Raw genomic sequence first — 9,560 nt, 5'->3', positions numbered from 1 at the left:
CAGAATTGCGACTTCAGACAATGATGGATACTTTTGTCAGGGACATAACTTCTATAAATAGGAATTGCACTCTACGTAAGGCAGTATTTTGTTAAGCTTCATGTGTTCAGTGCCAAGTGCATAAATGTTTTCTGAAGAGGTAATATTTTACTATATTTACACTGTTATGCTGGGTTCAGAATGCACTTTTTGCTGTAGCATCTGTTCTTCTTCTAGTAGCATATTAAATAATGTGACTAAAATCCATTAGGTGTTTGCTCTGTGTGCCTTCCTCCAGAGGTGGAGGCATTTGCAATGAAGTGTTTGTTTTTAAAACATAAAAGAAAAGGTTGCTTTCTGTTTCCCAGAGAAAAAAAAGGTCAACACTAGAGGGACAGAAGGTCATAAATGCTGTGATTGTCCATTGTTTTTGTGGAAGTTTATTGCTGCTTTAGGCTGGCACAGCCAAGGAACTTGCCTTCAAAATAGCCTCAGGGTACGTGTATGTAGGTGATGCTGATTTCCTTTCTCACTTAAATGATGGGGTCTGATACCTGTGGTCTTGCTCCAGTTGGAGGATGATCACCTCAGTGAGTTCCATGTGAATTTCATTTGGTATGATTTACTTCAGAACAGCAAACATAATTTCAGTCCTATTGCTCTTTATTCTCACAAAACACCTATGGCCTTGGAACAAATCTTACATAAAATTGAATCTGACTTTATTAAGCTCTTACAAAAGGTTGGTAGAAAATTCCAGGAACCCTCTGGACAAGAGCCAGTTTCTTTACTGATTTCTCCTAGCCAAAAAAGGCAACTAATGACTACTTTCACAAGGCTGGGGAATCCACAGCTACAGCTAAGAGGGGTTAAAAAAAAAAGTCATAAATAAACAAGTCTGTCCACAAACCCTTCCTCAGGAAACCAGCATGGGAAGCACAGACATTTAGAATGACAATCCAGCATGTTTTGCCAAAGAGAGACTTCCCAAAACAGCTGTAGAAATGGTTGCAGTTTCCTTGAATGTCCCTTTTAATAGCATTATAGCCTCAACTGTTTATATGTTAATCTAATTGCTTTCTTGCTGTCAGCTGTATTTATTACCATTGTATAAAGTTCTTAACCTTCACAAGTAACCCTCGAGAGGGAGTGACAGGCTTCAGTAAATGCTGCTGTCTATGCACCCAGTTACCTTCCAGTCTCTGTTCACTCAGGTATAGTCAGCTCTGAGGCTGGGACAGAAGCTCTTGCTCGGTCTCCCCATAGGATGCCACATTTGCTTCATTTGTTCAGAGAGCTTTTCGTAACTGTCCCATGTCTGGAGCAGTGAATATGTTTCCTCTCTTTGAATAATGGCTGAACTCCCCATGGAAGAGGAGGTATTTAAATAACTGTGTTGCCATGTAGAATATGTCATGATTTCAATCCTCAGAGTCCCTGAGCTATCTGAGCACATATTTACAATCAGCTTGGTGGATCCTCTCTCTGGCTATTTTTCTGCTGTGAGCCTGTGTTTCCATTTTACAAGTGCAACTCTATAACTTAAGAATATGGTATGTCCTCTCATTAGCAGAATTTTTAAATTTTTTTGGACTCCAAGAACAGAAAGTTTCCAGCATAGGACAAACCTTCTTTGTGTAAAAATACACGTATACTTTTTTTGCTTTGCTTTGCTTTGCTGACTTGGACTTTGGGACATTGTTGCTGAGACGCAAAAGGATGGCCCTCACTGCCATGTTAGAGGCTTTAGCTCTAAATATAATTGCAACTGGCAGGGCAGGACCTGTGTCCATACTGCTGAACTCTTCGACACTCAAAACTCCCAAATTCACTTTTGGAAGCAGTCTCTGGCCTAGGCTAACTACTTTCTGAGCTGTATCTAGGAATTATATGCAACCTGGCACTCTCCCAAATGCTAGCTGACCCACACTACATCTGTGTCAGGGCTGCTCCACCACTTTGATAGGAAGGACATCTGACATCGTTTAATCTACAAGGCTATGTAGAGTTCTTAGCCATAAACAGGCTCCTCCGTACTGGGTAAAGGGAAGTTTCAAGCCCCTTAAGTGGGACTCAGATGCCTAAATTTCAGTTCAGGTTGAAAGTTTGCAAGGCTATCTGTAGTCATCATGGCTTCTGAAAGGCAGAGACGCAATTTTGTAAATAATTTAAGTACTATTTAAAGTACTTAAGTACTCAGAAGTAATATATACCATTTTGGCAAGACTGAACGTCCTGACATGGTGAAAGCACCATCAGAAGTCACAAAATGGGCTTCCCTGATTTGACATCTCCTGAAGGTCTGGGTTTGGTAGCTCTGTTTGTGGTGACACAGGTGGTTTGAGATCAGAAATGAGCAGCTGTGGCTGCTTCTGTTTAGAAGTGTGGTTGGTGCTGGTGGTGCAACACTGAGCTGTGTGTCAGAGCTGCCACCCAAATGTTCAGAGCTGCATCTTTCACCTCAGATAAGAACAACTGAGGCTTACCTGGAAGTATTCTGGGGTTTTCTGCTGAGTGAGGTATATATGAATTTGGGATCCTAAGGGTGCTGTGGGTGTAAGGTTCTGATTGCCTGTTTCCTTCAGAAGTCTGCTGTTCTCTCTGTTAAACCTTAAGGTGAATGGTGGTATTAACAGTGGTTTCTTGGAACAAAGAGGTGAGCTTGAACTAAACATCCTCACACAAAGGTATGTGTGAAGGCCCTGGACACAGAAAGGTTTAACAAGTATTTCCTGTGATGAGCAGTGAGTTTAAAGACAATGTGTGGCTTAGAGAAATGATAATTTCCTGACACCCTCCTCCATTTAGTGTTTCCTTCAGCAGCTTGACCAGCTGAGGCAGCCCCTGGCTGCTGGGAATCCCATCTCCATTGCACCTGTGTGATCACACAGGCATTGCCACCTGGGCTGAGACTTGAACAGAAGTGAGCATAACCTGACCATGAGTCCCTCTGAAATGCAGGCAGCATTGACCCAGGGAAATTGAGGGCTGGTGTCTGGTGTCCTCAGTAGTGGCTGGCTGTATGTTCCAGGGTACATCTTGTTGCTGTAAATAAAAAACGGTGCTTTGAAGTGATGATGTTTTGTCGATCTCAGTTGAACTTGTGCTAGCAAACAAGGAAATTCCAGAAAAATGCTGCAGAGACCTTCATGATCTCCATCTATTGACCTTGCATGAGAATCACCCACCCCTTGTAGCAAGACTCTGCATTTTACTTGTTTAGTCAGCCAGCCTTCCCCTTATAACGGAGCTATATTTGCATCTAATATTTATTACTGAGTAACCATCAAACAACTACTTCAAGACAGGCTTTTAACTAAGACTGCTCTCTTCGTCAAAGCTCATATTCTGTTGTCACCAGTAACTCCACTGAATATCAGAGAATGCTGAAGACACACTCGTTGAAGGCTGTAAACTGACTTGTGTTAGATAATTGGCAATGAGAGTCAATACACAGTTTTGAAAGTTTAGATTTACAGTTTTAAAACAAATTTTCCCAATTCCAGAAAAATATTTTATATGGAAGTAGCCTTAACTAAAAAATTGTGTTTAAGAACAGCAGAAACTGAAATGTGGAGGTGAAATGTGAATTGACTCAGAATTTTTAAGGATTGAAGAAAGATTGACGAAAAAGACCAGCTGTTAAAGGTGCATAAAATTCTACTTCTTTGCTATCCAAATAGGAATTTAACTGAAGTGAAATGGATATAAATTCCTGTTCAGACCTACTTCAGCTGGTTCACATCCTATCCTACCTGGGATAGGACAAGAACCAGATTAAAGAGAAAATAATTTAACACTTTGTGAAGAAAAGGATTCTGCTAGGGTGAAGGACTGAATTAGAAATGACTGGATTCCTCATGTGGGAGTCATCAGTCACAAAGTCTTATTTTTTGTGCATACTCTCAAGAGACCAGGCAGATCTAATCTGTGAGGAGCTGGTTGCTGACTCAGGCTGCTGTGGGAAGGCGTCGAAGGACAGCCAGGGAAATCTCTGACCTTCACTTTGCTGCTGACGGTCACTTGGGGTTTTCCTGCCTGGAAAAGTGGCAGTGGGCTGGGGTAGCTGGGGAGGAAACAGAGACCAGAACCATTGACCTCAATCTAAACAGAACACAGAAAAAGACAATAAACTCCATGAGGAAAAGCACAGGATTGATTTACCTTGGAGGAAGTGAGAATATTAAATTCTTTCAAGCAACTTCAGGAGGTGTAATAGAGGAAATCTATTGAAAACACACAGAGTAGACATCTGTCTCTAGCCAGGGATTCCTACGGCACACAGAAGTGATAGATATATACTATATAACTAATATTTTACCACTGATTAAACCTGTGAATTCTGTGGGATTATTGCAGAGATTGAGAGACCTTTGTGCAGTCACTCCCATTTAAAAAAAAAAACAAACTTGGGAAGTCCGGATTTTAGCAGTGGGCAACTTGCAAATAGTAATTTACAATCACACACTGAAGAGAAATTAATTTTTCTTTCCCATTACAGTATTATATCACATTGACTCGGGTTGCTATGTACCAGAAACACGTATCATATCCTTATCATATCCTTAGGTTTTTGGGCACAGAGATCAATTAACGTATGTCAAGGGAAGCTCTTACACTCCAATTGCACTTGGCTGACTGAGAGCACACCTACATGTATGGAGAGAACAGAGCACCAGAATTTAGGAATTGTGTCCTGTCTGATGATGAAGATGAAATAATGGAAAGTATTCTTTTTCTCTTCAGTCTGTTCAGTTTGGTGTTTCTACAAATAATAACCTAGACTAAATTTTCATATATTTTGAACATGAAAAAAGTAGAATGTCTGTCTTTTATAAGATACACATTCATTAAGAAGGAAGCTAGAAAACCATGTTTAGAGTAATTCCTTCTATGACAGGGAGATGAAGAGAACCAACTTGTTTCCCCCACCTCCACAAGCTAAACTGCAGCAACGCAATTCTATAATTAAAGTGAAAATAAATTTTACTCCTTTGTCTTAATTGATGCCATATTGCCAGGTAATTGCAATTATTTTTGTTTGTGTGCCTAGGACATTGTGTTCAGGCTCAGTGCTGTGAAAGAAAATCCAGTAAAAAAAAATCTATTTTGCAATATTGAAAGTACTTCTTATTTCAAGGACAATAATGAATTTTGTCACATCAACAGTTATGACTAAGTGGGCCCGAGTACAAGACAAACTGAATAAAATGGTACAGTTGTAAACCACTTAATTTTTTTCCCAAAGTACCTTGACAAAAAGTTTCCTCAGAATCTACCCTGTAGCCTATGAGTAAAGGAAAAACATATTACAGCTTACTATGAGTGTGTCTCATCACAACACACTTTAGCACATCTTTTCTTTATTTCCTATATTAATAAGTTATAAGTGACTGAACACCTGGAAATACACATTACTAAATTAATCAATATATAATATTAAATATATCATTAAATATATAATTTACTTAATGCTAACTGTGTTGAACAATGTCTTGGTAAAAGAATCACTGCTTGGTTTAATGCTCTGTTGGCTGGCCCAGAATGAAAACGGAGTTTAGTTGTTTGTTATAGATCATCAAGGCTACGTGATGTGTTTGGACAGCCTAGTTCTCATTCTCATAATTAAGGAATTTCTGGGTGCAAGAATACTTCTGGGAAAGCAGCAGAATTACCTCAGTAGAGGAGATTTGATTCATGTGAGCTATTGTCTCTCTGATATTGGATGTCTCCAATCTTCTCAATTTAGGAAGATCAGGGTATCAAATGCATGGGGATTTTGTAGCAAGTTCTTTAGATTCAGGTGCACTGTGGACTTGATTTCTCTAAGCAGTTTGCTGCGCTTCTAATATTTTTAGAGTTGAGTAGTCTATTTGTAGGCTCTAGGAAGTGGTTAAACCAAACTTTCTGAAAATGTGCAGGTCACAATTGCTAGTATGACCAATTCAAAAGTCTTTGGAACGTTCTCTTCATTAGAGAATATAAAGTTATTCTTTACCTTTGAGTTATCTTGACTCTAAGTCTTCATTCAAATGAGCACCAGCTGGTAGGAATATTTCTGTAATTGCACTGACATAATAAGGGCTGAGAAATTTCTAAAGCTGTTCCTGTTCCATTTCAGATGGGCACTCTGGCAGCATTTGCTGTATAAGGGAGTCTCCATCAGCTAATGGCAGACTCAGCTGTAGCAGTGTGGCGGACCTGTAGTTATCTACTGGGGCCAGAGAACCTTTGGAAAAGTCATGCTCTAGTGGGCCATGCTCCCTATAGTAGGATCTGAGAGGATACAGGGAGAATGGTGGTGTGTCTGGCTCAAGAAATACACAAATCAATATAAAAAAGGAAACTTTGTATGCTGTCAGTTGGTATCTACTTCCAGTAAGAAATTAGAAATTAGGGGCGCATGTCAAGCCTCCTGGATTGTGTTTGCCTTTCATGTTGTGCAGGTAGAAATATATAATCTTAATATGTAAGTTGTATGTTTTCAACCTACTCTGTATTTAAAAGGGTGAATGAAGAGCTGTGTTACAGGCAAATTCTGGAGAAGAGAAAAACAAGATGAGCAAACACTAGAGGTGAACCAGGTAGAGGATTTCGTACTGTGGGGCTGAGAAGCTACTGCAGACCCATAGCTGGAGCTGTGGGTTTGGTACTGTGTACATGACCAGAACTTACAGTGTTATTTCATTCTTCTTAAAACCATTGTCACTGTTGAACACACTGTGTGGAGTATATTCACTTTTATTTTCGGTAGTTTTAATTTTTCCTTTAGATAATCTAAAATTAAATACTCTGTGGATTCAGTGACAAAAGCTCAAATAGCCATGTATGTAAGAGAAACCTTCTCATAAACTGATCATTCCACTGCCACAGAGCATCACTGGCACTTGCTGTGGGATGTTTGGTTTGCTGACACACTGCAGCAGGATAGGGAGTACATGGGGATTTACTGGAATACATCCCGAGAATAATGGCTTATAAAGACTTGCAATAAATAATAAATGCCCAAGGTAATATTCTTTCTAATGAACATTTTAATGGTTTCTTTTCCCCAGTAGGGGACTTACAGACTTCTTAATAGAGGCACAGAATGAACCCTTTGTGCTGCGGCTTCTCTCTCCATCACTTTTTGTTTTCTTCTCGCCTGTCCCTTATTGCTGGCTGCCACTGCTTCACTCTGCCTCCAGCTGTGAGGGCAAAGTTTACAGTGTCTTCAAGACCTGCTCTTTGTTTTTTTTGGCTGGGGTAGATCTTGGTGAGGGACAAAGCAAAGTGCCTCCCTGCCCACTGGAATGCTCTGGACAGCATTCCTGTGCCTCAGCCCTGCTCCCTACACCAAGCATGAACTGGGAGCAGAGGAGCCCAGCCTGTGTCTGCAGGAAGACACCATCACAGGCTGCCCATGGTGAAATTAGCTGGATAAGGTTTTACACCATCAACTGAGGCAAACTTCAGACATTTTCACATGGAAGCAATTGTATGGCTCTCCAGTGCACCCATGCTGTCTGCATAGCTCATCATTTTCTTTAGATTCTTTGCTAGATGCAGGATTTTTTCTTTTTTCCCCCCACAATTGGCCTAAAATTTTTATAGGCAACCTTCATGATGGAAAACAACTTCATATTCTGCTCTAGTGATTTACCAAACTCCACAATAACAGCAAATATGAATATTAGTTTCCTATCAAAGTGTTTTGTGTTAAAATTCCATCCTGCTGTGAGATTCTGCCTAGCCACATTTAAATAGTTAAGAACTGTATTTTTAACTGGAGTTAGAATATTTCCTAAAGGAACCTTCAGTCTGGGATGGAGTCCAGATGTACATTTGAGATGGCTAAAATGGAAAGTCCTGTTTTTTTATTAGGCATGCCATTCAGAGTGCAAAATGAAGTGTGAGCAAAGAGAGCATGTTGGCATGGCAACAGCAAGTAAAATTTAATGCAACAGGTTTTGATTCTGACCTGCAAAAGGAACTGTTTGTCCTGAGAGACAGCTTGTAGCCCATAAAAATTTTAGAAGACAGTAACTCATCTTCACTAAAGCAACATGAGATCTGAATACCTCGGAGGCTTTTAGCCAACAAAAGAATCTAAATATTCTAATGGTTCTTGTTCTGACATAGATGTGCAAAAAGGAATTACTTCAATAATGTGTCTATTACTCACATGATAGCCACCTGCAGGCAGCCTTTTAAGCAGTCTCTCTCTGTTATTTTTAATAGTGTATGTGGTATTTGTAAAACTGTAAAACATAATGAGACTAAATACTTCATAGGAAAATACATGAAGTGTTAATTACCATTATTAAAATTTTGGGTTTAGGAATTCCCGTCTCCTAAATGTATGATGAATCCACAATTATGCCCCCACTACGTGTTACAGCTATTCAACCAAAAAGACTGAGAGAAACAGCAAGTTTGGGGAAGCAAGCTGTTTTCTAGATTAGTTTATTAAGGCTGGAACTAATGGCAGATAGCTTAAACTGCACAGCTCATGCCAGGTATTTGATTCTGAAGGATGTGCTCATTTTCCTTTCAAGATTAGCTGCCCTGGATTCCTGAGAGCAGAGCTGGCTGCACAAATCACATTCAAAACATTTGACTGTCTAATTCCATCTGCAGCCACCTCGTCTGTCTCCATGGGAAGAAGCAAACTTACAGGAGCAGAAAGAGGAATGAACTACTTTCCAGTGTTTTGATTCACAGGAAGAAACAAGCTACTCAAATCTTAAGAGTAACTTTGATCTTCCAGGATTTGCAGTGCACCTGGATCAAAGATGCTTGTAGAAGTTTGGGTAAGGGATAATCTTTTAAAATGAAGAAAAAGATTCTAGACATGACTCAAGACTCACTTTGGAGAGGACTTGGATCACTCTACTGGAAAGGAGACGAGTGGAGAGTAGGTATCTGTGTGCCCTGTGTGACCTGAGGAGCCCTGTACTATTTTCACCTCCCTGTTTGCAGGTGTCTTCAAAGAAAAGTGGGCAAAGGCATTTATGCTTACAAACCCCATATGCGCTGCAGGCAATAAAATCTTCTACTGCTCCTGTGAAGTAAAGCTTCTCCTTCTCCAGTCCTCTGACGCACCCCGCCATGCTCTCACTACTGACAGATTTGAACAGCTCAAGGCAGAACCAAAGCATAGCAGCCGCCTTATTGCACTGTGACTTGTTGTTGGTCAAGACTTGCATGACCTTGTCACAGTGCGATTACTTTCTACGGTGGAAAACATAATTATAAACTGCACAAGACTTGAGTTTAGTGCATTTCTGACACTGTGAGTGCAGGTCATATTTGGAATCTGCATCCTGTCAATATAGGCCTATCCTGACCTACATTAACAGTCCTTTTGTCTATATATTTAATACTTTATTTCACTGTAAAGGAAAGATGCTTAGAATGCTGTTGGCTGAAAGCTTTCACTAGAAGTACGCTAAAAATACATGCTATTTTTTTCAAATGCTATTGAGAGAAGAAACAACATGAGAGATGCTGCAAGCAGTGAGTTTCAATGTCTTTTCATGCAGCATGGGTCATGACCTGAACTCCTTTCTAACCCCATTTTATGTGTCTCCCTTTTCTGG

This window comes from Hirundo rustica, chromosome 3 (genome assembly GCF_015227805.2).
Source record: "Hirundo rustica isolate bHirRus1 chromosome 3, bHirRus1.pri.v3, whole genome shotgun sequence".
In the NCBI taxonomy this organism is placed as follows: Eukaryota; Metazoa; Chordata; class Aves; order Passeriformes; family Hirundinidae; genus Hirundo; species Hirundo rustica.
Note: the sequence above shows the minus strand (reverse complement) of the source record.